The following is a 24,304-nucleotide window of genomic DNA, read 5'->3' as shown; positions in this document are numbered from 1 at the left end:
TGATTTCATCTACGCTAATGGGTTGCTCCAAAAGCGCTCGAGTATCTTCATCTAACCTTGGCATTAAATCAAGAATCTCCGGCTCTAGCGGAGAGCTCCCGCTTCTTTTTTCACCTATTAGGTTCTGATAGTGCTCAGACAAATGCTCGTTCAATTTCGTTAATGTCACTGGTAATATTGTTTTGATACCTTATCTCTCGGATTTCATTTTGTGTTGCATATCTCCTTTCGTCGCACAATGCGCGCTTATTGGGAGTTTCCCCCATCCAGAGCTTTTCAGCTCGCGCCCTTACTACTGCTGATCGATACTTTTCAACGTCAAGAGCCTCGAGCTGACCCTTAACTTCACGGATTTCTTTACAGAATTTCCCGGGATTCGCTGTTCCCATGCTGATCATAAAATCAAGCTGGCATTGCAATCTTTTGTTTTTTCTTTTTCTTTATGGCTGAGCAATGTTCCCCTCTCGATCGCTATCAGCTTGACTTCGTTCTTGAAATGGTCCCATTCAGCCGCACGTGACTTTGCTGCTGTGCGGGTCATGCTTTCAATTTTTCCTTTTACTTTGCCATTAAACAATTCGTCATCGAGTAGTCTTACATTGAACTTCCATAACTCCCAGCTGAATTGCGTTTTCCTTTTCTTGCCACCGAGTGTGACCATAACAAGGCTGTGATCACTAAAAGAGACATGTTTTACTTCATAATTAGTGCACATGTTCACAAAGTCAACCGAGGCATACACTCTGTCGAGCCGCGCGCTACTTCCGCGCTGGAAGTGCGTGAACACGGGCCGATTTCCATTCGAAAGAAGCCATCCCAAGTCGTCCAAATCATTTTCGTGCATTAACGCCTGCAGTACATTTGCACTTTTATCGCGGCCAGACACATTCTTAGCTCTGTCTTCAGCCATCAAAACACAATTGAAATCGCCAAGCATAACAATACGCTTCAAACACTTCAAGTAACGCTCGATTTTTCCGAAAAAGGCTACGCGATCGTTCTCGTTATTAGGTGCATAAACACATATCACTCTCCAAGGCTGGCCGGAAAAATAAAAGTCAACAATTAGCAATCGCCCTGCTTCAGAAACAACAATGCTCACATCCGAAATGCCAAGGTTATTGCGGATGAAGATCGCGCATCCACCGGATGTTCCCACAGCATGACAAATACAAACATTGTAGCGCGTTCGAAAGGTTTCCACCATGCAGTCCGTATGCTCCTCACTTTCGATTTTGGTTTCTTGCACTGCGACAAGATCCAACTCATTTTCTAAAAATAGTCGGCTCACTTGATACTGCCTTCTCCGGGCTGCTAAACCCCTTACATTCAGTGTAGCTACTCGTAGCGGCTGCCCAGTTTTATCGTGCATATTTTGTGAGGAGCGAACGGGTCGCACGACGCTCACCTCTGTGCGCGACCGCACGGCAGACAGTTCACCGGGTTGGGCCAGTCCTTGCAGAATTCTTTCTGACACGCTTGCACCTTCTGCAACACAAGCTTGATGTCTCCGCTCCCCGAAGCCGTCCATGCGTGTGAAAGTCTTTCGCACCTTGATGTGCTGGCACCCAAAAAGCGCAGACCCCGGCGCCTACTTCGGCGTCGTGTCTGCAACATGTTTGTCTGGGGGAATGTTCGGCTTCGGCCTGAATGACGGCCGTCGGCCCAGTGCCGCTTTAGCAGGCGGCTCCTCGGCATTCAGGCCACCATTCGGGTCGTCAAGTTTCACTGTCTCGATGTGCGCCCGTTTACTCGACGACGTAGTCGCATCTGTCTCCATTGCGCTCAGCGCGTTGGAGTCAGTCGCTGCAGCTGAGTCTTCCTTGGCTTCTTTTGACAGGTGCAGCCTGTCCTTTTCCGGGTCAGACTGCTTTTCTTGCGGTGCCGGCTGCTCGAATGGTACGGACATCACGGCCAGCTGCAAGGGGGCGGGTGCTGTGGGCGTTACTTGCGGTTGAACCTTCTCACTTTCAGCGGCTGCCGCGTCCTCAGCCTCCGCCTCGTCCATGACAAGCTCAGAGGAATCTGCATTCTTCAACGGCCCTGTGACGTTTGCGTATGTAGGCGTGCACTGGCTTTCATCATGGCCAAAACGCCTGCAACGCGAGCATCGGGGCACCCGGCACTCCCGGCGAACGTGGCCTTTTCCTTGGCAGCGCAAGCAAAGTGGTGGCCTTCCAGGCACCACTAATAAAGCTGGCTCTCCCGCGACTCGAAGCTGATGCGGGATATCTTCACTTGTAACGCCCGGCTTCAACTTGAGGTTCACCAGACGCTGTTGTGGAGCCCTTGTCTGTGACGCCCTGTGCACGCCAGCGCTCTCGGGAAACTTCCGTAACTTCACCGTACGGTGCTAGAGCCTCACGTATGTCTTCTTCGTTGACATTATAGAGCACCCAGTGCATTTTAAGGCGTAGGTCCTGGTTGTTCGGGTCAACGACTAGACAGCGCCTGCTCTTGACCGTAATTGTTGCAGATCTTAACAACTTCTTGACGGCTTCGGAGCTCTTCAGTGTTACGGCCCACACATGATTCATCTGGAAAGCTCCCAAGGCCACAACCTCGGGGAGCATTTCCAGGCTGGCCAGGGCGTCCCGGAAGTCTTCGACTCTGTACGGCCGAGCACGGATATCACCATGCAAAAAAACTGTATTAAGAACAATCCGACCTTTTGGCAGATGGGGCAGCATCACTTGATAATCCTGGTTGTCTTCATGAATGTTCCTGTTTCCGCGGCCAAGATGGGCCGCTGAGACCGCTCCTTCGGAGCACATGATGGCACGTCCGTTCGCCTCGACGTCCGGAAGTGGGCGCGCCACTCTGCTTTACTGTTAATGCGTGTAAATTCGCTCACATTTGTAATAAACGATTTAAGCTTCTTAAAGCGCGGAAAGGAGGCGTCTTGCATGAGTGCGATTCACGGCATACAATATTGCACGCGGACATGAAATAACGCGCTGATTAGAAATTTCTGTAAAATGTGAGAAAAATAAAAATATATGTAGCAGAGCGTGGTTTCGATCCACGGACCTCTGGGTTATGGGCCCAGCACGCTTCCACTGCGCCACTCTGCTTTTTTTTTTCTTTATTGCCGGTTTTTCAACAACAAAACACGTAGCACACATCACAAATGAGACGTCAAAACAAGGTTACAATAAAGGTTGTTATTGTTGTGCACATAATGCCGTCAGTCAAGTGGTGACTGGCGATGTCAATTAAAATTCCTTTAGTGTAACCAAGGGTTCCACACTGGCAATCCAGGGGGAAACACCTTCTTTTGCTTTTTCTACTTCTATTAAACGAGCCATGCTCTCTCGAAAGTACAGCCTTGCCGGTCTTCTATCTGGTTCACAGTAGAAGCCAGCCATTCGTGAGCGCCATATACTGTGCAGGCCAGTCAACATAATCAGATCAAAAGGTACTTCTTCTTCGTTGTCTATTGCAAGGTACCTGATGCCGTGCGTATCTAGCGGGAATTCTTTTTTCATTGTCCGCTGCAACACATCCCAAAAAAAGACCCCCTCCCAACAGTGAAGAAAAACGTGATCGATGGTTTCCGGTTGTTTGCAAATAAAACAGTGAGAACCCCAGGGCATATAAAACCCACGCTCCTCCAGGAAAGTTCTCACTGGTAGCGTCCCGGTATGCAGTTTGAAAAAGAATGATTTCACACTTGGCGCTACTTGCATTCTTTTAACTCTTTTCAGGACATTCTGACCCTGGCCTGCACTGTATATGGCTCTGTACAAGGGAATTGGCAACAGTATGTCACATATGTCTTTATACAATTTTCTCTTTGTAACAGAATACAAATAATCATTGGGAAACCGAACGCACAGAAATCGCACACTTGACACTACTTCCCGAAAGTAACCCTGCACCGTACCCGACATGACATGGGTGCTAATAACATAGTCGGGTAACAGTCGCCCTAATCTTGCCTGGCACACCGTTTGCAGGAATGGGTCGCTTACCTCGCGAAAAAAGAAAAACCGGTTCACTAACTGTTTGAGAAAGAGATGTGCCAGTCCAAGCCCCCCACACTTTACTCTCCCGAACAAGTTTGTGCGACTGCACCTTTCCCAGGTAGATCCCCACACAAAGATCGCAAAAACCCTATGCAATTTTTGCACATTTACCCTAGAACAGTACATAACTTGCATCACATACCATAATTTAGCCACAAAAACATGTTACACACGGTAGCCCTCGCAAACATGGAGAGATAATTAGCCCTCCAAGCATTCGCCTTTTCACGTAAGAGGTCTGCTTGTTGCTGCCAGTAGTCATTATTATTTTTGTAGTACTGAAGCGGCACACCGAGGTACTTCACAGGCATCCTCTGCCACACGACGTTGGCAAAAATGTCCGGCGTCGACGGCCACACTCCGTGCCAAAATCCCAGGCACTTTCCCCAGTTTACCCGACTTCCTGTAACGTCGCTGAAAATTTTGACAGCTCTAATAGATTCTTCGATGCTTTCATAATCAATACAACAGACTGCAACATCATCGGCATACGCAAGCAATTTCACCTCTGACGAATGCAAACGAAAACCGTTAATAGCATTATTTTCAAGTATTGACAGACATAACGTTAATGTAAATGTAAATGCAGAACAAAAGTGGACTGATGGGGCAGCCCTGGCGAACGGAACGCTGGATTTTTATGGGGGCCCCCAATGCCTTGTTAATAATTAGTCTGGTAGAGCAATTCTGATACGCCAGAGCTACACCGTCCATGATGATGGACCCGACATTAATGTGTTCTAATATGGTAAACAAAATAACATGCGCTACACAATCAAATGCCTTCTCCAGGTCCAACTGGAGTACGGCCACACATGCTTCCAGGGAATCGCAACACTCTAGAACGGACCGCATCTTGTGAACATTCATAGCTATAGTGCGACCCTTAATTCCACATGTTTGGTGCGGACCGACTATGTCTTTAATAACTGTCTGAAGTCTGGCAGCTAGAACTTTCATTAAAACCTTGTAGTCCACATTTGTGAGCGCTATTGGTCTATATGATGTTACTTGCTTCAGCTTGTCCTCATCCTCTGACTTCGGAATCAGCACCGTGTGGGATTCACTGAATGACGGTGGTAATACCTTTCCTTCGTACGCTTCGTTGAAAACTGCTACGAGCACTTCTGACCATTCCTATTTAAATCGCTTGTACCACGCACCGCAAAGCCCATCAGGGCCAGGCGACTTGCCGGGATTCAAATTATCAATCGCGCGTTCCACTTCAAAAACAGTTATCGGCGCTTCTAATGTAGCTTTGGTTTCATCACTCAGTTGGGGCATGCGTGCTAAAAACTTCGTTTTAAAGCGTTCCAGGTCTACCTGCCTATGTGAAATAGATTCTCATAGTGCTGAAAGAACACACGTGCTATGCTATCGGTACCTGTAACTTCGTGACCGCCCGCTTCGATCACGTCAATCTGATTGCGTCGTGCTTGCGCCTTTTCCAGTCCAAGCGCCCTTTTTGTGGGTGTCTCCCCCACAGCAAAGGACTCGGCTCTAGCACGAACAATCGCGCCGCGATAACGCTCCTCGTCATGCAGTTCAAGTTGCTGTTTGATATTCCGTATATCACTTTTGAATGCTCCCGGCTCTTGGCACTCCAGTTCTGTTAACTTTTCGAAGGTTCTTCTTAGTTCTTTTTCTTTCTTTTTTGCTTCATAATTTAGTGTGACGGTACGATCGATGGCTTTCATTTTAATCCGCTGTTTAAACTTTTCCCATCGTTCTGCAAATTTACCTTCTCCGTTCAGAAGAGTTTCTGCGATGCACTCCAACACCTCTGCTACGAAACTTTCATCAGTGGTCAGTTTCGAATTCATTTTCCACAGTTCCCAAGAGAATCTGCAACCTTTTGTCTTTCTTCCTATGTCACATTTAACTAGACAATGATCGGTGAAGGAAATAGGACAGATATTGTAACTGTTGCACATCGGTATTGCTGCAAGCGACACGTAAATGCGATCTAAACGCGCATGGCTGTTTCCCTGAAAGTGCGTGAAACGCACATCTCGCGTCCCCATCATGCAGTCAGCCACGTGCTCCAATTCCCATTCAGTAATTATCTCGGCCAAAATGTCCCGACCTTTATCGCTCATTAGGCCTCGATTTGACCTATCTCTGGCATTGAGAACACAATTAAAATCACCTAACAGTACGATATGCTTATTAGAAGACATGTGCTCATTTAACTTTGAGAAAAAAAGCGACCGATCTTCTGACACATTTGGCGCATAAATACACACCACACGCCATTCAAGTCCACTCAATACAAAATCGCACGAAACTAACCGGCCGGATGAACATGAAAAAATACGTTGCACCACGAGACCCGATAATTTCTTGACAAACAATAGGCAACCCGCCGACGCCCCTATGGCGTGGCTCACTATCACGTAATACCGCGACGTAAACCGCTGCACCATGCTCCGTGTCTCCGCGTTACCATCCACTTTTGTCTCTTGCACTGCTAACACGTCAAGGTCATGGTCCACCAGGAGCCTGAACACTTGGCTCTGCTTTCGCTTGGCGGCCAGACCTCGAACGTTCAGCGTCGCCAATCTAAGCGTCGGGTTGGTAGCCATGGCTGTCTAGTGAAAAGAGATTGGGCCCGGAGCATGGTGCTTACCTTTAGCGTCTAGCTCTCCGCTAGACGCCCCCAGGTCCACCCGGTGGACCGGTGCCACTGGAGAGCAGTGGTGGCTTGTTGTCAGTCTTTTTTTTCCGCTGTATTAATGTTGGGACGTGGCTTGTAGCTGCTGCGCCTGCCCACAGATGTCTTCGAAGGCGGCCCGTCCTCGCTACTCCCTTGGTTCGCTGCGTTGCTGCCTGCAGGCTGTTCAAGAGGACGTTTGACAGAGGCTCCGACGTTGCTGCCCGTTGCGTCGTTCTTTTCCGACGGGTCTTCCACTGTCTGCATTGACACACATGCTTCCGCTGAGTTGCTTGTGCTTTCTTCCGTAGTCTTGTCCGTTGTATCTTCTGCCCCTCCATCGGTAGCCTTGTTGTCCACTGGTGCCACCGCCTCGACAGCCGGTGCAAGCGAACAGGCTGCCGCACTTGGGGTTGCCTGGTCTCCTGCCCCTTTTGCCGCGTCCTCGGCCTCGGCCACATCCATCAGCAACTGCGCGGCGTGGTCACCCTCGGCCGGCTCGGTCGCAGAAGCGTACGTGCGTATGCACTGGTCTTCCGAGTGACCAAACCTGCGGCATTGCGAGCACCGAGGGACCTTGCACTCCCGACGTACATGACCAGAGCCTTGGCAGCGCAAGCACTGCATTGGGCGGCCAGGCACGACAACAAGTGCCAGTTCACCTGCGACCCTGATTTGGTGTGGGAGGTCGTCCAGCTTCACGCCGCTCTTAAGCTTGAGCAACACGGAGTGGGTAGTCGTCCCCTTGTCGCTGATTCCTTGTACCCGCCATCGCTCTCGGGTGACCTGAACGACCTTTCCAAAGGCCGCCAGCGCCGTTCTTACGTCTTCATCAGCCACACCATGTATTAGCCAATGAAGACGCAGCCGTACCTGCTGGTCTTGGGGGTCAACCACGATGCAGCGCCGCCCCTTTACCTTGAGCTCCTTGACGTCCAGCAGCCGTTTCGTGGCGTCGGCGTTGTTCATGGTCACCGCCCAGACGTGGTTGATCTGGTAAGCCCCAAGCGCAAGCACCTCCGGCAGCAGTCCTGTTGGGCCGAGAGCGTCCCGAAAATCCTCAGCTCTGTATGGTCTAGCTCGCACGTCACCGTGCAAAAATACGATGTTCAACACCACGCGTCCTTTTGGCAGGGGAGGCAAAATAATCTGATAGCCTGTGTCGTCTTCGCAGTTCACCCTGTTTCCGCGGCCAACTAGGGCCGCTGTCGCCGCTCCATTGGAGCCCATGACTCTGCTGACCGTTCAGCTCGGCTGCCGGAAGCAGAATCCTGAACCACCGACGCCCTGTGACGGACCTTCATACGTAGTTCGGACAGGTGCGCAACAGCACTTAGCATCGCTAAAAAAGAGAAGTGCGTCGGCCGGGAATCGAACCCGGGCCACCCGCGTGGCAGGCGAGCATTCTACCACTGAACCACCGACGCCCTGTAACGGACCTTCATACGTAGTTCGGACAGGTGCGCAACAGCACTTAGCGTCGCTAAAAAAGAGAACTGCGTCGGCCGGGAATCGAACCCGGGCCACCCGCGTGGCAGGCGAGTATTCCACCACTGAACCACCGACGCCCTGTAACGGACCTTCATACGTAGTTCGGACAGGTGCGCAACATCACGTAGCGTCGCCAAAAAAGAAAACTGCGTCGGCCGGGAATCGAACCCGGGCCACCCGCGTGGCAGGCGAGTATTCTACCACTGAACCACCGACGCCCTGTAACGGACCTTCATACGTAGTTCGGACAGGTGCGCAACAGCACTTAGCGTCGCTAAAAAAAGAGAACTGCGTCGGCCGGGAATCGAACCCGGGCCACCCGCGTGGCAGGCGAGTATTCTACCACTGAACCACCGACGCCCTGTGACGGACCTTCATACGTAGTGCGGACATGTGCGCAACATCACGTAGCGTCGCTAAAAAAGAGAACTGCGTCGGCCGGGAATCGAACCCGGGCCACCCGCGTGGCAGGCGAGTATTCTACCACTGAACCACCGACGCCCTGTGACGGACCTTCATACGTAGTTCGGACAGGTGCGCAACAGCACTTAGCGTCGCTAAAAAAGAGAACTGCGTCGGCCGGGAATCGAACCCGGGCCACCCGCGTGGCAGGCGAGTATTCTACCACTGAACCACCGACGCCCTGTAACGGACCTTCATACGTAGTTCGGACAGGTGCGCAACATCACGTAGCGCCGCAAAAAAAAGAGAACTGCGTCGGCCGGGAATCGAACCCGGGCCACCCGCATGGCAGGCGAGTACTCTACCACTGAACCACCGACGCTTTTTTTTTCTTTATTGCCGTCGTCGACGTACAAAATCAAATGTTACAAATGATAAAACGTGCCAGCCCCACTTTGGCCAACACAGCACTAAAATCTTTTCAGTGACACCAGTTCATCCAATACAGACATCCATTGTGGTGGATCAGGCAGTACTTGTTATGCGTCTCTCACGTAAACAACACTCTCAATTAAGTGTTCTCGCACCGGTTTCACAACGATGTCTGCATGTTCAAATTGCATGCGAGATTTCCACATCGCGTGGAGGCCCAGGATCATAATGAGGTCATACGGTACTTCCTCTGAGGTATCTATTGGCAAGAAGCGTATTCCATACGGGTCCAGGGGTAACTGCTTCTTCAGCGTTCTCTGCAGAACGTCCCAGTGAAAGATCGGGTCCCAGCAATCTAGGAAAACATGTTCTATTGTTTCTGGTTTTTTACATAAAAAGCAGTCCGTTGTCCAGGGGATGAAAATACCCTTGCTATGAAGCCAGGTCTTAACGGGAAGTGTGTTTGTATGTAATTTGAAAAAGAAAGACTTAGTTGATGGCCTTACTGGCATTTTCTTGACTTTTTTTAGAACGTCCTGTCCGGGGCCTCCACGGTGTGGCGAACGGTACAAAGGTACAGGTAGCATCATGTCCACAAGATCTCTGTACAATTGCTTTTTTGTAACGATGGACAGATACTGCAGCGAAAATCGCACATTCAACATCCTATGCGCCAGCACCACTTCACGCAGGTACCCAGTCACGGTTCCCGGCATGTTCTGAGCCGACGAAACAACAAATCCTGGAAGAAGTCTACTCAGCCGTACTTGAATTAGTGTTCGAAGAAAGGGATCATTTTGATCCCGCAGAAACACAAAGCGTGACACAATTTGTCGCAAAAACAAGTGAACCAGACCAAGCCCACCTTTCTTGACCGGGAAAAACAAATTTGTTCGACTCGTCCTCTCCCAGGTAGAGGCCCAAATGAAAGTGGCGAAAATGCGGTGAATTTTTTGTACGCTTACCCGCGCAGCACACAACACATTCATAACATACCATATCTTGGAAACTAAAAAAAGGTTGCAAACAGTGGCTCTAGAAAACATTGACAATTGCTTGCCGCTCCAACCGTCAGCCTTTTCCTTTGCTGTCGAAACTTGGTCGAGCCAGTACTGTTCGGGCTCACGGTAACTTCCGAGAGGCACCCCCAGGTACTGTGTAGGTAACCTTGACCAATTCATTCGAGAAAAGGTCTCCGGCTTGTCTTCCCAACTCCCATGCCAGAAGCCATAACTTTTATCCCAGTTTATCTGGGCTCCAGTTGAATTGCAAAACTTTTCGACAACAGCAGTTGCCTCTATAATGCTCGCTTTATCAGTGCAGAAAATCGCGTTGTCGTCGGCATACGCCAATATTTTAACGTGTGCTGCCTGTAGTCGATAGCCTGTTATGCGTTCGTTGTTTTTAATGGCCAAGCAGAGTGGCTCGAGATAAGCAGCAAACAGAAGGGGCGAAAGCGGGCATCCTTGACGCACCGACGAGAGCACATGTGCACGAAAGCTATCGGTGAGCTCCCCATTAACAATAATTCGCGTTGAGCAGTTCTTGTACGCCATCGTGACACCTTCCGTTATCACACTGCCAACATTCGTGTGTTCAAGTATGTATAGTAGAGCCTTGTGCGAGACGAGGTCGAAGGCTTTTGCCAAATCGATCTGCATCATCGCGACGTAATCGCCAATCGCATCGCAACACTCTAGCACACTTCGAGCCACGTGTACATTTGTTGTAATACTGCGCCCCTTAATGCCACAAGTCTGGTGCGGCCCTACCACTGTTTTGATGACACTTTGCAGTCGTTTTGCTAAAACTTTCGTGAATATTTTATAGTCAACGTTGGCTAGAGTTATCGGGCGATATGAGCCAGGCAACAAGCGTTTCTTTTCATCATCACTCTTCGGGATTAGCACAATATGCGAGGTTGTGAAGGACAAGGGCAATCTTTTTCGGTCATACGCTTCGCTGATAACTAGATGGAGGACATGAGCCAGCGCTGACTTAAACGTTTTATAGAAAGTAGCCCCTAAGCCATCAGGCCCAGGTACTGAACCACCGACGCCCTGTAACGGACCTTCATACGTAGTTCGGACAGGTGCGCAACAGCACTTAGCGTCGCTAAAAAAGAGAACTGCGTCGGCCGGGAATCGAACCCGGGCCACCCGCGTGGCAGGCGAGTATTCTACCACTGAACCACCGACGCCCTGTGACGGACCTTCATACGTAGTTCGGACAGGTGCGCAACAGCACTTAGCGTCGCTATAAAAGAGAACTGCGTCGGCCGGGAATCGAACCCGGGCCACCCGCGTGGCAGGCGAGTATTCTACCACTGAACCACCGACGCCCTGTAACGGACCTTCATACGTAGTTCGGACAGGTTCGCAACAGCACTTAGCGTCGCTAAAAAAGAGAACTGCGTCGGCCGGGAATCGAACCCGGGCCACCCGCGTGGCAGGCGAGTATTCTACCACTGAACCACCGACGCCCTGTAACGGACCTTCATACGTAGTTCGGACAGGTGCGCAACAGCACTTAGCGTCGCTAAAAAAGAGAACTGCGTCGGCCGGGAATCGAACCCGGGCCACCCGCGTGGCAGGCGAGTATTCTACCACTGAACCACCGACGCCCTGTAACGAACCTTCATACGTAGTTCGGACAGGTGCGCAACAGCACTTAGCGTCGCTAAAAAAGAGAACTGCGTCGGCCGGGAATCGAACCCGGGCCACCCGCGTGGCAGGCGAGTATTCTACCACTGAACCACCGACGCCCTGTAACGGACCTTCATACGTAGTTCGGACAGGTTCGCAACAGCACTTAGCGTCGCTAAAAAAGAGAACTGCGTCGGCCGGGAATCGAACCCGGGCCACCCGCGCGGCAGGCGAGTATTCTACCACTGAACCACCGACGCCCTGTAACGGACCTTCATACGTAGTTCGGACAGGTGCGCAACAGCACTTAGCGTCGGTAAAAAAGAGAACTGCGTCGGCCGGGAATCGAACCCGGGCCACCCGCGTGGCAGGCGAGTATTCTACCACTGAACCACCGACGCCCTGTAACGGACCTTCATACGTAGTTCGGACAGGTTCGCAACAGCACTTAGCGTCGCTAAAAAAGAGAACTGCGTCGGCCGGGAATCGAACCCGGGCCACCCGCGTGGCAGGCGAGTATTCTACCACTGAACCACCGACGCCCTGTAACGGACCTTCATACGTAGTTCGGACAGGTGCGCAACAGCACTTAGCGTCGCTAAAAAAGAGAACTGCGTCGGCCGGGAATCGAACCCGGGCCACCCGCGTGGCAGGCGAGTATTCTACCACTGAACCACCGACGCCCTGTAACGGACCTTCATACGTAGTTCGGACAGGTGCGCAACAGCACTTAGCGTCGCTAAAAAAGAGAACTGCGTCGGCCGGGAATCGAACCGGGGCCATCCGCGTGGCAGGCGCGTATTCTACCACTGAACCACCGACGCCCTGTAACGGGCCTTCATACGTAGTTCGGACATGTGCGCAACATCACCAAGCGTCGGTAAAGAAGAGAACTGCGTCAGCCGGGAATCGAACCCGGGCCACCCGCGTGGCAGGCGAGTATTCTACCACTGAACCACCGACGCCCTGTAACGGACCTTCATACGTAGTTCGGACAGGTTCGCAACAGCACTTAGCGTCGCTAAAAAAGAGAACTGCGTCGGCCGGGAATCGAACCCGGGCCACCCGCGTGGCAGGCGAGTATTCTACCACTGAACCACCGACGCCCTGTAACGGACCTTCATACGTAGTTCGGACAGGTGCGCAACAGCACTTAGCGTCGCTAAAAAAGAGAACTGCGTCGGCCGGGAATCGAACCCGGGCCACCCGCGTGGCAGGCGAGTATTCTACCACTGAACCACCGACGCTTTTTTTTTTCTTTATTGCCTGTTTACATGATACAGAAGGGAACAAGACAGAGGGTTTCAAAACTTTTTGAAAGCGATCAACTCATCAAGCAGTCCCACCCAATCAGGTGGCTGTGGCTGTGCACGGTAGATCTCTCGCATATACACTACATGTTCAATAAAATTTTCCCTTACAGTGTGAGGGTCAACGTCGGCATGTCTTACTGCCATTCTAGTTTTCCATATACTATGGAGGCTCAGGACCATTATCATGTCGTAAGGAATGTCACCATCATTCTCAACTGGTAAATAACGGATTCCATGTGGCGTAATCGGCAGTTCCTTTTTAATAGTTCGCTGAAGGATGTCCCAATGAAATATTGGATCCCAGCAATCGATAAATACATGTTCCATTGTTTCTGGTTTTTTGCATAATATGCAGTTGACTGTCCACGGTACGAAGATTCCTTTGTCGTGTAGCCACATTTTTACCGGTAAAGTGTTTGTATGTAGCTTGAAAAAGAATGATTTTACATGGGGTTTTATCGGCATTCCTTTCACTCGTTTTAAGACGTCTTGTCCAGAACCTCCAGTGTATATGCTTCTGTACAAGGGAACAGGCAACATAACATCCAATAAATCTCTGTACAGGTTTTTCCTTTTCACTGTACTTAAATATTCAAACGAAAAACGCACCTTAAGTATGCGAAAAGCAGCAACAACTTCGTGCCAGTAACCTCTTATACCGCGTAACGCGGTCTTATTTGTACAAACAATGAATTCAGGTAGTGCATTGTGCAGGCGAACTTGTATCACCGTGCGCAAAAATGGGTCACTCTGATCCCTTAAAAACATAAAACGTGACACAATTTGTCTGATAAAGAGGTGCGTCAGACCAAGCCCACCTTTCTTCACGGACAAAAACAGATTAGTGCGACTAGTTCTTTCCCAACTTCCTCCCCAAATAAACACTGCAAAAACTCTGTGAATTTTTTGTAGGTTAGCCCGGGACATGAACAACACTTGCAACACATACCATAACTTGGCAACTAAAAACAGATTACAAGTAGTCGCACGTGCAAACATTGACAGATTCCGACCCTGCCATCCCAGTATCTTATCTTTCACCCGCTCTGTTTCTTCTTTCCAATATTGTTCGGGATCGTCATAACATTGTAGAGGGGCACCTAAGTACGTTGTTGGCATTGCTGTCCATTGTACGCCAGCGAATAATTCAGGTTTTTCGCTCCACTCGCCATGCCAAAACCCTATGGTCTTCTCCCAGTTAATCTTGCATCCGGCTTCCTTACAAAAGTTACCCGTCAGCCTAACCACCTCTTTGATGCTTTCCTGGTCCTGACAAAAGACAGCAATGTCATCAGCGTATGCGAGTACCTTGACTTCTGTCGCTTCAAGCATAAAACCGCGAACTTTTTGGCTATTAATTAGGCTCAAGCAGAAAGGTTCCAAGTAGAGATCAAAAAGTAATGATGAGATTGCACATCCTTGCCGAACACTGGAGAGAAGATGGATTGGTTCACTTAACTTTTTGTTTATAATAATCCGCGTGCTGCACTCTAAGTAGGCCATTTTAACTCCATTTAATATCACTCTGCCGACATTAACGTATTCTAATAATGAAAAGAGTACTTCATGGGATACATTGTCAAACGCTTTCTCCAAGTCTAGTTGCAGCACTGCAACCCGACTGGAGAGGGCATCGCAACACTCAAGCACACACCGAGCTACATGCGTATTCGTGGAAATTGTTCGGCCCTTGATGCCACATGTTTGATGTGGTCCCACTAGCTGTCTTACGACACTTTGAAGTCTTTTCGCTAGCACTTTTGTAAATATTTTGTAGTCGCAGTTTGTAAGGCTTATTGGCCTGTATGATTTTACTGACAACAGTTTAACCGGGTCTTCGCACTTAGGGATTAGCACAATATGAGATGTTCGGAAAGATGGTGGCGTTCGCTGTGTTGCATACATTTCCTCGAAAACACAATGCAGTAATTGGCTAAGCTGATGTTTGAAAGCCTTGTAGAAGGCCGCTCCTAAGCCATCTGGCCCGGGAGCTTTTCCTGCACCTAGTCCATCGATGGCATCTTCAATCTCTGGTAATGTAATTGGTAATTCAAGGTTTGCTTTAATGTCTTCTTCTAAACGTGGCATGAGATTAAGGAAGTCTCGCTCAAATCCTTTTTCTAGTTTTTTCTTGCTTCCAAGCAGTTCGCGATAATGAGCTACGAATGCTCGTTCTATCATGGTAGGTTCGGAAGTTTCCTCGTTTTGATATATTATTGCTTCTATTTCTTTTTTTGTTGCGTATCTCTTTTCGTCACTTAACGCCCGTTTAGTGGGCGTTTCCCCATTCCACAATCGTTCCGCCCGCGCTCGTACCATAGCTCCTTTATATCGTTCTTGGTCGATAAGTTCGAGCTTACTTTTTATTTCTTTTATCTGCTTCATGCAAGATCCAGCATTTTCACACTCTGTACACATGAAGAATTCTAGTTGGCTAATTAATTCTTTTTCTTCTTGTTTTTCCTTGCGACGCAGTACAGTTGCCCTTTCTATCGCTTTCATTTTAACATTTGTTTTGAGAATTTCCCAGCTTTCAATGCAGTCATTGGTCTGCGCTATCGTTGAGGAACAAATAATTTCTTTTATATCATTCACAAAGCATTCATCATCAAGCAGTTTCGCATTAAATTTCCAAAGATCCCAGTTAAAATTCGTTTCTTTTCGTTTTTCCCCTAAATTAAACATTACTAGACTATGGTCAGAAAATGATACGTGTTTAATTTCGTAACTCTGACACAGTGGCACAAGCTGCAATGCAACGTACGCTCGGTCTAATCGCGCATGACTTTCACCTTGATAGTGTGTATAAACGGATGTTTTCCCCGCCGATAAAATACTACCGACATCTTCCAAATCATAATCGTTTACAAGTACATGTAAAAACTGCGCGCTCGTATCTTTACGTTGCTGTTTTTTGGCGCGATCTTCTGGTCTGCACACACAATTAAAATCTCCCATCAAAATTACGTATCGCTCACACTTCAGGTACTCTTCTAGTTGTTCAAAAAACGCTCTACGTGCACATTCATCATTTGGAGCATACACACACAATACTCGCCACTTAACGGCGGCAAAAGAAAAATCAAGTATGACAAATCGGCCAGTTCCACATATAGTTACTTGTTCTTCTACAATACCAACACTATTACGAATAAAGAGAGCGCAGCCTCCCGAAGTGCCAACCGCATGACACACGCACACGTTGTACTGCGCTCTAAATGGCTGCACCATGCGGTCCGTCTGTTCCTGGCCTTCCACCTTTGTCTCTTGCACTGCTACTATATCTAAATTATTTTCTTGGAAAAGCCGGCTTACTTGGTATTGGCGTCTCCGGCTTGCCAAACCACGAACGTTTAAAGTGCCTAGACGAAGGGGCTTCGTAAGGTCAAGAGCCATGGTTAAACCGAAACAGGTGGACCGCATGGAATTTACCTCGATATTTTGTGCTGGTATTCGGTTGACTCGTTGCTGCGATGGGCAACGTCGCGTCCAGCAAGCAGTTCGCCTGTTTACTGCGCTGTGGTTGAGCTGCTAGGTGCCTTGAAGCCATGGTGGGTGCTTTGATATCCTAACTGGGCAATTCGGTGGGCTATGCGTTGTCCCTCGCTACGAGGGCATAGTTCCCTCCATTTTCCGGTCAGGAGGGACGGTTGGCTTCGGTTTGAAGCTCGGTCGTCGGCCCGTTTGAAGGCCGGCCATCATGACTGTTTTGGTGGGCGGTTCGTCACCGCCGCTTGCACTGGGCTTTACCACTTCGTTGCCTGCTTCGTCGCGCGGTCTCTTGGCAGAAGCACCAGATTCAACTTCCATGACTTGCGCGTCGGCTTGCGCTTCCACGGCCAACTCTGCTTCCACTACCTTGCCTTTGTCCTTCTCCTGCATTTCCCCGGTCAACGAGACTTCGCTTGTCTGGGGTGTGGTGTTGTCAGGAAAAACACCCTTCCACGCGTTGGTAGGGACGGCCTCGTGATTCGCTTCCTTCACGTCTGTCTGCTTTCGCGAGTCGCTAGCGGCTTCCTCGGCGTCGGCTTCATCCATTATGAGCTCAGTCTCCACGTCTTTACTTGCTTTTCCTGTGATGCTTGCGTAGGTGGTCACGCATTCCGCGTCGGTGTGACCGAAGCGCCTACACTGCGAACAGCGAGGCACACGACAGTCACGTCGGATGTGGCCGGTGGTGTTGCAACGGAGGCATAGTGGTGCTCGGTTTGGCACAACAACCAGAGCGAGTTCATTTCCTACCCGCAACTGGTGTGGTAAGTCATCGATAGTGACACCGGAATTGAGTTTCATGGCGACTTGGCGGGTTGTAGATGCTCTGTCTGTAATGCCGCGTACACGCCATTTTTCCTTTGTGACTTCTGTCACTTTACCATACGGTGCCAAGGCCGCACGCACTAGGTCATCGCTGACGCCATAAAGAAGCCAGTGCAGCTTCAGTCGTAGTCCTTGGTCGTTTGGGTTTACCACAAGGCATCGGCGATTCTTGACTTGTATGTCTCCGATAGACAACATTTTCCTTGTTGCTTCAGCGTTCTTGAAAGTCACGGCCCAAACGTGGTTCATCCGGTACGCCCCCAAAGCGATAACGTCGGGGAGCGCACCAAGCTGTTCCATGGCATCCCGAAAGTCTTCTACGCGGTATGGCCGCATCCGCAAATCCGCATGAAGAAAGATGGTATTCATCACAACCTGACCTGATGGAAGTTGAGGCAGAATAACTTGGTAGTCCTGGTCGACTGAAGCAAAAGACCTGTTACCGCGGCTTGAATGCGCCGCTGAATCCGCTCCTTCGGAGCCCATGTTACCCACGTCCGTACACAGCGGTGGCCGGAAGTGGAATGACTGAACCACCGACGCCCTGTGACGGACCTTCATACGTAGATCGGACACGTGCGCAACATCACTTAGCATCGCTAAAAAAGAAAACTGCGTCGACCGGGAATCGAACCCGGGCCACCCGCGTGGCAGGCGAGTATTCTACCACTGAACCACCGACGCCCTGTGACGGACCTTCATACGTAGATCGGACACGTGCGCAACATCCCTTAGCATCGCTAAAGAAGAAAACTGCGTCGGCCGGGAATCGAACCCGGGCCACCCGCGTGGCAGGCGAGTATTCTACCACTGAACCACCGACGCCCTGTGACGGACCTTCATACGTAGAACGGACACGTGCGCAACATCACTTAGCATCGCTAAAAAAGAAAACTGCGTCGGCCGGGAATCGAACCCGGGCCACCCGCGTGGCAGGCGAGTATTCTACCACTGAACCACCGACGCCCTGTGACGGACCTTCATACGTAGATCGGACACGTGCGCAACATCCCTTAGCATCGCTAAAAAAGGAAACTGCGTCGGCCGGGAATCGAACCCGGGCCACCCTCGTGGCAGGCGAGTATTCTACCACTGAACCACCGACGCTTTTTTTTTTATTTATTTCCGTTTTCAACAACATACAGTAATACAAGTGAGGAATATTTCAAAAGGTAAAATACATCAGCTAGTCTTGAGCATGATGCAATTTTAAAAAGGCTTTAGTGACGCGAATTCATCCAATTGCGTCACCCATTGAGGAGCGTTGACCGCAAAGTTCAGTACATCTCTTGTATAGATAACGCTTTCCATGAAATATTGTCGCGCTGGTCGTGCATCAATGTCAGCATATCTATCTGCCATCCGTGTTTTCCAAAGTGCATGCATACAAAGCAACATAACCATATCACTAGGAACGCCCCCTGTTTCGTCATAAGGCAAGAACGTATGCCAAATGGTGACAGTACTAAATCTTTTTTAATTGTGCGCTGAAGAATGTCCCACAAAAATCGTGCATCGTGGCAATCCAGAAATATATGCTCAATAGTTTCCGGTTTCTGGCATATTCTACAGTTTATTGTCCAGGGAACAAAAATACCCTTGCTTTGAAGCCATGGCTTCACAGGGAGCGTTTCTGTGTGCAATTGAAAGAAAAATGTTTTCGCAGAGCTTCGTACAGGCATTCGCTTAACTCTTTTCAACACGTTTCTTTCATCACCCAAATAATAGTTTGCCCTATATAAAGGTGTCGGAAGAAAAACATCCACTAAATCTTTATACAACTTTTTCTTTCCTACAATGCAAAGGTATTCAAGAGAAAAATGCGCGCGAACAATGCGATAAGCAGCCACTACCTCGCGCAGGAAACATGGTAGTGCACCATGTGTTGCAGCGCTGGTTGACACAACATAATCCGCAAGATGGTTCCGCAGGCGTACTTGTATTACAGTTCTCAAAAATGTATCACTCTGATCACGCAAAAAGATAAATCTTGAAACTACTTGTTTCAAGAACAAATGTGACAGCCCTAGTCCGCCGTTCCGCACTGCATGAAACAGATTGCATCGGCTTGTGCGCTCCCAACTGGAGCCCCAAATAAAAACTGCAAACACTCGGTGGAGTTTCTGTATTGTCATTCTTGTCATACTCAATACCTGCAATACATAGAATATTTTGGCCACTAGAAATGTATTGCACACATTTGCTCTTGTAAATACTGAGAATTTGTGACCGCCCCATTTCTGAGTCTGGTCTCTTACTCTATCAGCTTCCTCAAGCCAATAACCAGTCGTTGAATTATGGTGTTGCAGTGGCACTCCAAGGTATACGTTTGGCGAATTCGACCATTGCATGTTGCAGTACACCTCTGGTGTGATTGGCCAGTTTCCATACCAAATGCCGAGACTCTTTGTCCAGTTGACAGCACTTCCTGTGGCTTCACAAAAGGCTGTAGTCTCTTTCACTACTATTTCAACACTTTTTATGTCTGAACAAAACACAGCAATATCGTCGGCATATGCCAACACTTTGACTTCATTATTACAGTATCGGAAGCCTTGAATAGTGGGGTTCTGAAGAATCTTTAAACAGAAAGGTTCTACATACAGAGCAAATAACAATGACGAGACTGGACATCCTTGGCGCAGACTAGAGGTAACTGTTATACTTTCACTAAGTTGCTTATTTATTACTAGTTTAGTGGTACAGCCTTCATAAGCCATTCGCACACCATCTAGAATGACAGAACCTACATTGGTGTGTTCCAGTATTAATAGTAAATTTCGTGTGTAACCTTATCAAACGCCTTTTCAAGGTCTAACTGTAGCATGGCAACCCGACCTTCTTCGGCATCACATGATTCAAGTATGCTTCTGGCAACGTGGATATTAGTGTATATCGTTCTTCCTTGGATTCCACAGGTCTGGTGAGGTCCAATTAGTATTTTAATTACTTTTTGAAGTCGCTTAGCAAGCACTTTCATGTGAACTTTATAATCAACATTTGTGAGGCTTATCGGTCTGTAAGCCCCTACAGAGCGTAACTTCAAAGGATCATTGGTCGTTGGAATTAGTACCACATGTGTCATCCTAAATGATGGGGGCACCCTTTTCATTTCGTAACACTAATTTATTACGCGGTGCAATACTTCTGCCATTTATGCTTTAAAGCATTTATAGAAAGCTGCCCCTAGTCCATCTGGTTCAGGTGATTTACCAAGGCTTAACTCATCAATTGCTTTTTCAACTTCTTTCACGGTAATTGCTCTTTCTAGCTCCTCACATAGTTCTTTTTCTAATTTAGGCATTAGTGGCAGGAAGTTATTTTTAAACAGCTCGGTGTCTTCTTTCTTATGATTTAGTAAGTTACGGAAGCGCTCAACGAAGGCCATTTCAATGATATTACTATCTGTGGTAACACGGTTGTGATAACAAATTTCGTTTTATTTCTTTTTTTACTGCATGCCGCTTTTCATCGCCTAGCGCTCGTTTGGTGGGCGTTTCCCCGCACCAAAACCGCTCTGCGCGTGCCCTGACTACTGCGCCTCGATATCTTTCAATGTCAACTGCTTCTAGCTTACTTTTAATTTCTTTTATTTGCTTTGCAAACAAACCCGGCTTGTAGTTTTCCGTTGCAATCATAAATTCTAGCGTGGTATAAAGTTCCTTTTCTTTCTCTTTTTCTTTTCTGTGTAGCACACATGCTCGGTCAATCGCAGCAAGTTTTATCTCTGATTTAAAGATTTCCCATGAAGCTGAAATGCTACCTGACTCATCACACAACAAGTTATGTATCTTTTCTTTTAGTTTTTCAAGAAAAGGTTGATCTTGTAATAATTTATCGTTGAACTTCCAAGTAAACCAATTAAATTTGGAAGCTTTTTCTTTTGTGCCCATAGTAACTGTTACTAAACAGTGATCACTGAAACTAACACATTTGACGTGATAGTCAACACTATCAGGCAAAAAAGAGCAGGCACATAAATACGGTCTAACCTGGCATGGCAATCACCTTGGAAGTGGGTGTACGCCGTGCCGTTTCCAGAGACTAGTACGCTTCCTACATCTTCTAGGTCATGTTCATTTACAAATTCTGTCAAATACATCGCACTTTTGTCTCTCGCCAGTAACTTTTTACTTCTATCCTCTGGTCTTTGCACACAATTAAAGTCGCCAAACAGGATGACATTTCGGTCACACTTTACATACGATTGTATAGTTCCAAAAAAATCACGTCTTTCTTGGGGTGTATTAGGCGCGTAAACGCATAGGGCCCGCCATAACATACCACAAAATCCAAAATCCAACACAACAAACCGGCCACTCTGGCATGCTATAACTGCTTCTTCAACAATATCTATAGAATTTCGATATAATATCAAGCAGCCTCCAGACGTACCCACAGCATGCGACACGCAAATATTAAATCTAGCTCTGAAAGTTTCCACCATTCGATCTGTTTGCTCTTGGGTCTCGATTTTTGTTTCTTGTACGGCGATCAGATCCAGATCATTTTCTAAGAGAAGGCGACTTAGCTGGTATTGTTTCCTGCGGGCTGACAAGCCACGCACATTTAAGGTCGCTATGCGTAAAGGAAATTTTAGTTTGTTAGCCATATTAAACAGGTTTTACAATACTTGTAGTACTCACATCGCCGTTCGACAGGATGGTAGGCTCCGACATCGTTTTTGTTGCTGGTGGGTTTAGAGCCATCTTGTCACATAAAGAGGCCCGATCAGTGATCGGACTGTTCGAGTTCTCACTACACAAACAGTTCCCTCGCTAAGGCGGGGGCTCTGTGGGCGTCGGTCTCCGGTCGGGTGGTACATTGGGCTTGAAATGCGTGATGCTGCGACGAGCAGTGCCCGTCTTCGTAGGTGGTTCCCCTGTGCTCGTCTGGCCGTTGTTCTGTCTGTTGTCTTGGGTTTCATCACGGGTACGCTTCGCTGCAGCGCTGGTAACTGTTTCCATTGCGACCTCGGGAGCTTCCGTCACTTCAATTATATCTTTTGAAGGCATAGTCGTATTAGCAACTTCATGTTGACTAGCGGGCTCTTTGTCTGTGTTAGTTGCCGCGGCTACGGGGCCTTCGTCTTCGTTGGTGTCCTTCGTGTTCGTATCTTTCTTTCCGGGTGGCTTTGTCTCAACAGTTGTCACAGCGGAGTCTTCATGCTCATCTTCCCGTGTAGCTTCCTTGGCGTCATTCAGGTCCATAATATGTTCCGACGTATCATAACTTCGCGGTGGTCCTGCTACTGATGCATAAGATCGCACGCACATGGTCTCATCGTGGCCATAGCGGCGACAATGGCCACAGCGTGGGACACGACAGTCTCGTCGCATGTGTCCGATGCCGTGACACCGGAGGCAGAGCGGTGCTCTGCCCGGAACAGAGACAAGCGCCAGGTCTTCCGCAACTCGCAGTTGATGCGGCAAGTCATCCGTACTCACGCCCACCTTCAGTTGTAAGGTCACTGACCTCGTTGTAGTATTCTTCTCGTTACAGCCTTGAACACGCCACTTATCTCTGGTGACTTCCAGGACTTTGCCGAATGGAGCCAATGCAGTGCGCACGTCTTCATCGGGAACGCCATGCAAAAGCCAGTACAGCTTTATCCTTAGCGCCTGGTTGCACGGATCGACTACAACGCAGCGTCGGTCTTTCACAGTGAAGTTTCCAGCTGCCAGCATCTTTTTCTTTGCTTCGTTGTCACAGAACGTCACCGCCCAGACATGATTCATTTGATAAGCACCTAGTGCGACCACTTCCGGCAGTAGCGAAAGTTGCTCGAGTGCATCTCTAAAATGTTCGACCCTATACGGCCTGGCTTTCAAATCGGCGTGTAAAAAGACAGTGTCCTTCACAGTCGTACCTGAGGGCAAAGTCGGCAAAACAATTTGGTAGTCCTGGCTGAACATCTCGGTTGACCTGTTACCGCCGCCTCGGGGGGCGGCTATACCTGCTCCTTGGGAGCTCATGAGACGCACGTCCGCACGCTACGGTGGCCGGAAGTGGAATTGAACCACCGACGCCCTGTGACGGACCTTCATACGTAGATCGGACACGTGCGCAACATCCCTTAGCAGTCGCTAAAAAAGAAAACTGCGTCGGCCGGGAATCGAACCCGGGCCACCCGCGTGGCAGGCGAGTATTCTACCACTGAACCACCGACGCCCTGTAACGGACCTTCATACGTAGATTCGGACACGGTGCGCAACATCCCTTAGCATCGCTAAAAAAGAAAACTGCGTCGGCCGGGAATCGAACCCGGGCCACCCGCGTGGCAGGCGAGTATTCTACCACTGAACCACCGACGCCCTGTGACGGACCTTCATACGTAGATCGGACACGTGCGCAACATCCCTTAGCATCGCTAAAAAAGAAAACTGCGTCGGCCGGGAATCGAACCCGGGCCACCCGCGTGGCAGGCGAGTATTCTACCACTGAACCACCGACGCCCTGTGACGGACCTTCATACGTAGATCGGACACGTGTGCAACATCACTTAGCATCGCTAAAAAAGAAAACTGCGTCGGCCGGGAATCGAACCCGGGCCACCCGCGTGGCAGGCGAGTATTCTACCACTGAACCACCGACGCTTTTTTTTTCTTTATTTCCGGATTTTGTCAAGTACACGTCACACAAGAATTCATATCTCTGAATTCAACATAACTAGACAAATCTCTACACGTACTAAAAACGGGACTGACAGCATGTCCCGTGTAGCTTGGTTAGTAAGGTTTAGTCTCCAATAATTTTTCAATCATATGCAACCATTCAGGTGGCTCGTTAAGAGCCTTGAACACATCTCTAACATATGTAATAGTTTCAGCAAAATATATCTTCGCTGGCTTGGGATCAACATGTTCGTGTCTGATATCCATTCTTGTTTTCCAGACACTATGCCTGGTAACCAGCATCATCATATCACATGGCACGCCTCCTGTTTGTTCAAAAGGCAAGAACCGAATTCCGAATGGCGTGAGCGGGAAATCCTTTTTAAAGGTCCTCTGTAAGACGTCCCAC

At 48.8% G+C, this 24,304-nt stretch overlaps 29 non-coding genes across 29 annotated transcripts; all 29 read right to left on the bottom strand.

The window, feature by feature from the left end:
* Positions 1-3,002: 3,002 nt before the first annotated feature.
* Trnam-cau (transfer RNA methionine (anticodon CAU)) lies at positions 3,003-3,074 on the bottom strand. The gene has a single exon. It is a non-coding gene; the product is annotated as a tRNA-Met (tRNA).
* A 4,963-nt stretch (positions 3,075-8,037) lies between these two features.
* Trnag-gcc (transfer RNA glycine (anticodon GCC)) lies at positions 8,038-8,108 on the bottom strand. The gene has a single exon. It is a non-coding gene; the product is annotated as a tRNA-Gly (tRNA).
* Positions 8,109-8,178: 70 nt separating this feature from the next.
* On the bottom strand, positions 8,179-8,249 carry Trnag-gcc (transfer RNA glycine (anticodon GCC)). The gene has a single exon. It is a non-coding gene; the product is annotated as a tRNA-Gly (tRNA).
* A 70-nt stretch (positions 8,250-8,319) lies between these two features.
* Positions 8,320-8,390, bottom strand: Trnag-gcc (transfer RNA glycine (anticodon GCC)). The gene has a single exon. It is a non-coding gene; the product is annotated as a tRNA-Gly (tRNA).
* Positions 8,391-8,461: 71 nt separating this feature from the next.
* On the bottom strand, positions 8,462-8,532 carry Trnag-gcc (transfer RNA glycine (anticodon GCC)). Its single transcript has one exon. It is a non-coding gene; the product is annotated as a tRNA-Gly (tRNA).
* Positions 8,533-8,602: 70 nt separating this feature from the next.
* On the bottom strand, positions 8,603-8,673 carry Trnag-gcc (transfer RNA glycine (anticodon GCC)). The gene has a single exon. It is a non-coding gene; the product is annotated as a tRNA-Gly (tRNA).
* A 70-nt stretch (positions 8,674-8,743) lies between these two features.
* Trnag-gcc (transfer RNA glycine (anticodon GCC)) lies at positions 8,744-8,814 on the bottom strand. Its single transcript has one exon. It is a non-coding gene; the product is annotated as a tRNA-Gly (tRNA).
* Positions 8,815-8,885: 71 nt separating this feature from the next.
* Positions 8,886-8,956, bottom strand: Trnag-gcc (transfer RNA glycine (anticodon GCC)). The gene has a single exon. It is a non-coding gene; the product is annotated as a tRNA-Gly (tRNA).
* Positions 8,957-11,135: 2,179 nt separating this feature from the next.
* Trnag-gcc (transfer RNA glycine (anticodon GCC)) lies at positions 11,136-11,206 on the bottom strand. The gene has a single exon. It is a non-coding gene; the product is annotated as a tRNA-Gly (tRNA).
* A 70-nt stretch (positions 11,207-11,276) lies between these two features.
* On the bottom strand, positions 11,277-11,347 carry Trnag-gcc (transfer RNA glycine (anticodon GCC)). Its single transcript has one exon. It is a non-coding gene; the product is annotated as a tRNA-Gly (tRNA).
* Positions 11,348-11,417: 70 nt separating this feature from the next.
* Positions 11,418-11,488, bottom strand: Trnag-gcc (transfer RNA glycine (anticodon GCC)). The gene has a single exon. It is a non-coding gene; the product is annotated as a tRNA-Gly (tRNA).
* A 70-nt stretch (positions 11,489-11,558) lies between these two features.
* On the bottom strand, positions 11,559-11,629 carry Trnag-gcc (transfer RNA glycine (anticodon GCC)). Its single transcript has one exon. It is a non-coding gene; the product is annotated as a tRNA-Gly (tRNA).
* A 70-nt stretch (positions 11,630-11,699) lies between these two features.
* Positions 11,700-11,770, bottom strand: Trnag-gcc (transfer RNA glycine (anticodon GCC)). Its single transcript has one exon. It is a non-coding gene; the product is annotated as a tRNA-Gly (tRNA).
* A 70-nt stretch (positions 11,771-11,840) lies between these two features.
* Trnag-gcc (transfer RNA glycine (anticodon GCC)) lies at positions 11,841-11,911 on the bottom strand. The gene has a single exon. It is a non-coding gene; the product is annotated as a tRNA-Gly (tRNA).
* A 70-nt stretch (positions 11,912-11,981) lies between these two features.
* Trnag-gcc (transfer RNA glycine (anticodon GCC)) lies at positions 11,982-12,052 on the bottom strand. Its single transcript has one exon. It is a non-coding gene; the product is annotated as a tRNA-Gly (tRNA).
* A 70-nt stretch (positions 12,053-12,122) lies between these two features.
* Positions 12,123-12,193, bottom strand: Trnag-gcc (transfer RNA glycine (anticodon GCC)). The gene has a single exon. It is a non-coding gene; the product is annotated as a tRNA-Gly (tRNA).
* Positions 12,194-12,263: 70 nt separating this feature from the next.
* On the bottom strand, positions 12,264-12,334 carry Trnag-gcc (transfer RNA glycine (anticodon GCC)). Its single transcript has one exon. It is a non-coding gene; the product is annotated as a tRNA-Gly (tRNA).
* A 70-nt stretch (positions 12,335-12,404) lies between these two features.
* On the bottom strand, positions 12,405-12,475 carry Trnag-gcc (transfer RNA glycine (anticodon GCC)). The gene has a single exon. It is a non-coding gene; the product is annotated as a tRNA-Gly (tRNA).
* A 70-nt stretch (positions 12,476-12,545) lies between these two features.
* Trnag-gcc (transfer RNA glycine (anticodon GCC)) lies at positions 12,546-12,616 on the bottom strand. The gene has a single exon. It is a non-coding gene; the product is annotated as a tRNA-Gly (tRNA).
* Positions 12,617-12,686: 70 nt separating this feature from the next.
* Trnag-gcc (transfer RNA glycine (anticodon GCC)) lies at positions 12,687-12,757 on the bottom strand. The gene has a single exon. It is a non-coding gene; the product is annotated as a tRNA-Gly (tRNA).
* Positions 12,758-12,827: 70 nt separating this feature from the next.
* On the bottom strand, positions 12,828-12,898 carry Trnag-gcc (transfer RNA glycine (anticodon GCC)). Its single transcript has one exon. It is a non-coding gene; the product is annotated as a tRNA-Gly (tRNA).
* Positions 12,899-17,894: 4,996 nt separating this feature from the next.
* Trnag-gcc (transfer RNA glycine (anticodon GCC)) lies at positions 17,895-17,965 on the bottom strand. Its single transcript has one exon. It is a non-coding gene; the product is annotated as a tRNA-Gly (tRNA).
* A 70-nt stretch (positions 17,966-18,035) lies between these two features.
* Positions 18,036-18,106, bottom strand: Trnag-gcc (transfer RNA glycine (anticodon GCC)). The gene has a single exon. It is a non-coding gene; the product is annotated as a tRNA-Gly (tRNA).
* A 70-nt stretch (positions 18,107-18,176) lies between these two features.
* Trnag-gcc (transfer RNA glycine (anticodon GCC)) lies at positions 18,177-18,247 on the bottom strand. The gene has a single exon. It is a non-coding gene; the product is annotated as a tRNA-Gly (tRNA).
* A 70-nt stretch (positions 18,248-18,317) lies between these two features.
* Trnag-gcc (transfer RNA glycine (anticodon GCC)) lies at positions 18,318-18,388 on the bottom strand. Its single transcript has one exon. It is a non-coding gene; the product is annotated as a tRNA-Gly (tRNA).
* A 4,993-nt stretch (positions 18,389-23,381) lies between these two features.
* On the bottom strand, positions 23,382-23,452 carry Trnag-gcc (transfer RNA glycine (anticodon GCC)). The gene has a single exon. It is a non-coding gene; the product is annotated as a tRNA-Gly (tRNA).
* Positions 23,453-23,524: 72 nt separating this feature from the next.
* On the bottom strand, positions 23,525-23,595 carry Trnag-gcc (transfer RNA glycine (anticodon GCC)). The gene has a single exon. It is a non-coding gene; the product is annotated as a tRNA-Gly (tRNA).
* A 70-nt stretch (positions 23,596-23,665) lies between these two features.
* Positions 23,666-23,736, bottom strand: Trnag-gcc (transfer RNA glycine (anticodon GCC)). Its single transcript has one exon. It is a non-coding gene; the product is annotated as a tRNA-Gly (tRNA).
* A 70-nt stretch (positions 23,737-23,806) lies between these two features.
* Positions 23,807-23,877, bottom strand: Trnag-gcc (transfer RNA glycine (anticodon GCC)). The gene has a single exon. It is a non-coding gene; the product is annotated as a tRNA-Gly (tRNA).
* Between the last annotated feature and the right edge of the window lie 427 nt (positions 23,878-24,304).

Source organism: Dermacentor silvarum, chromosome 4 (genome assembly GCF_013339745.2).
Source record: "Dermacentor silvarum isolate Dsil-2018 chromosome 4, BIME_Dsil_1.4, whole genome shotgun sequence".
Classification (NCBI taxonomy): Eukaryota; Metazoa; Arthropoda; class Arachnida; order Ixodida; family Ixodidae; genus Dermacentor; species Dermacentor silvarum.
Note: the sequence above shows the minus strand (reverse complement) of the source record. Positions and strands in the feature narration are given on the sequence as shown.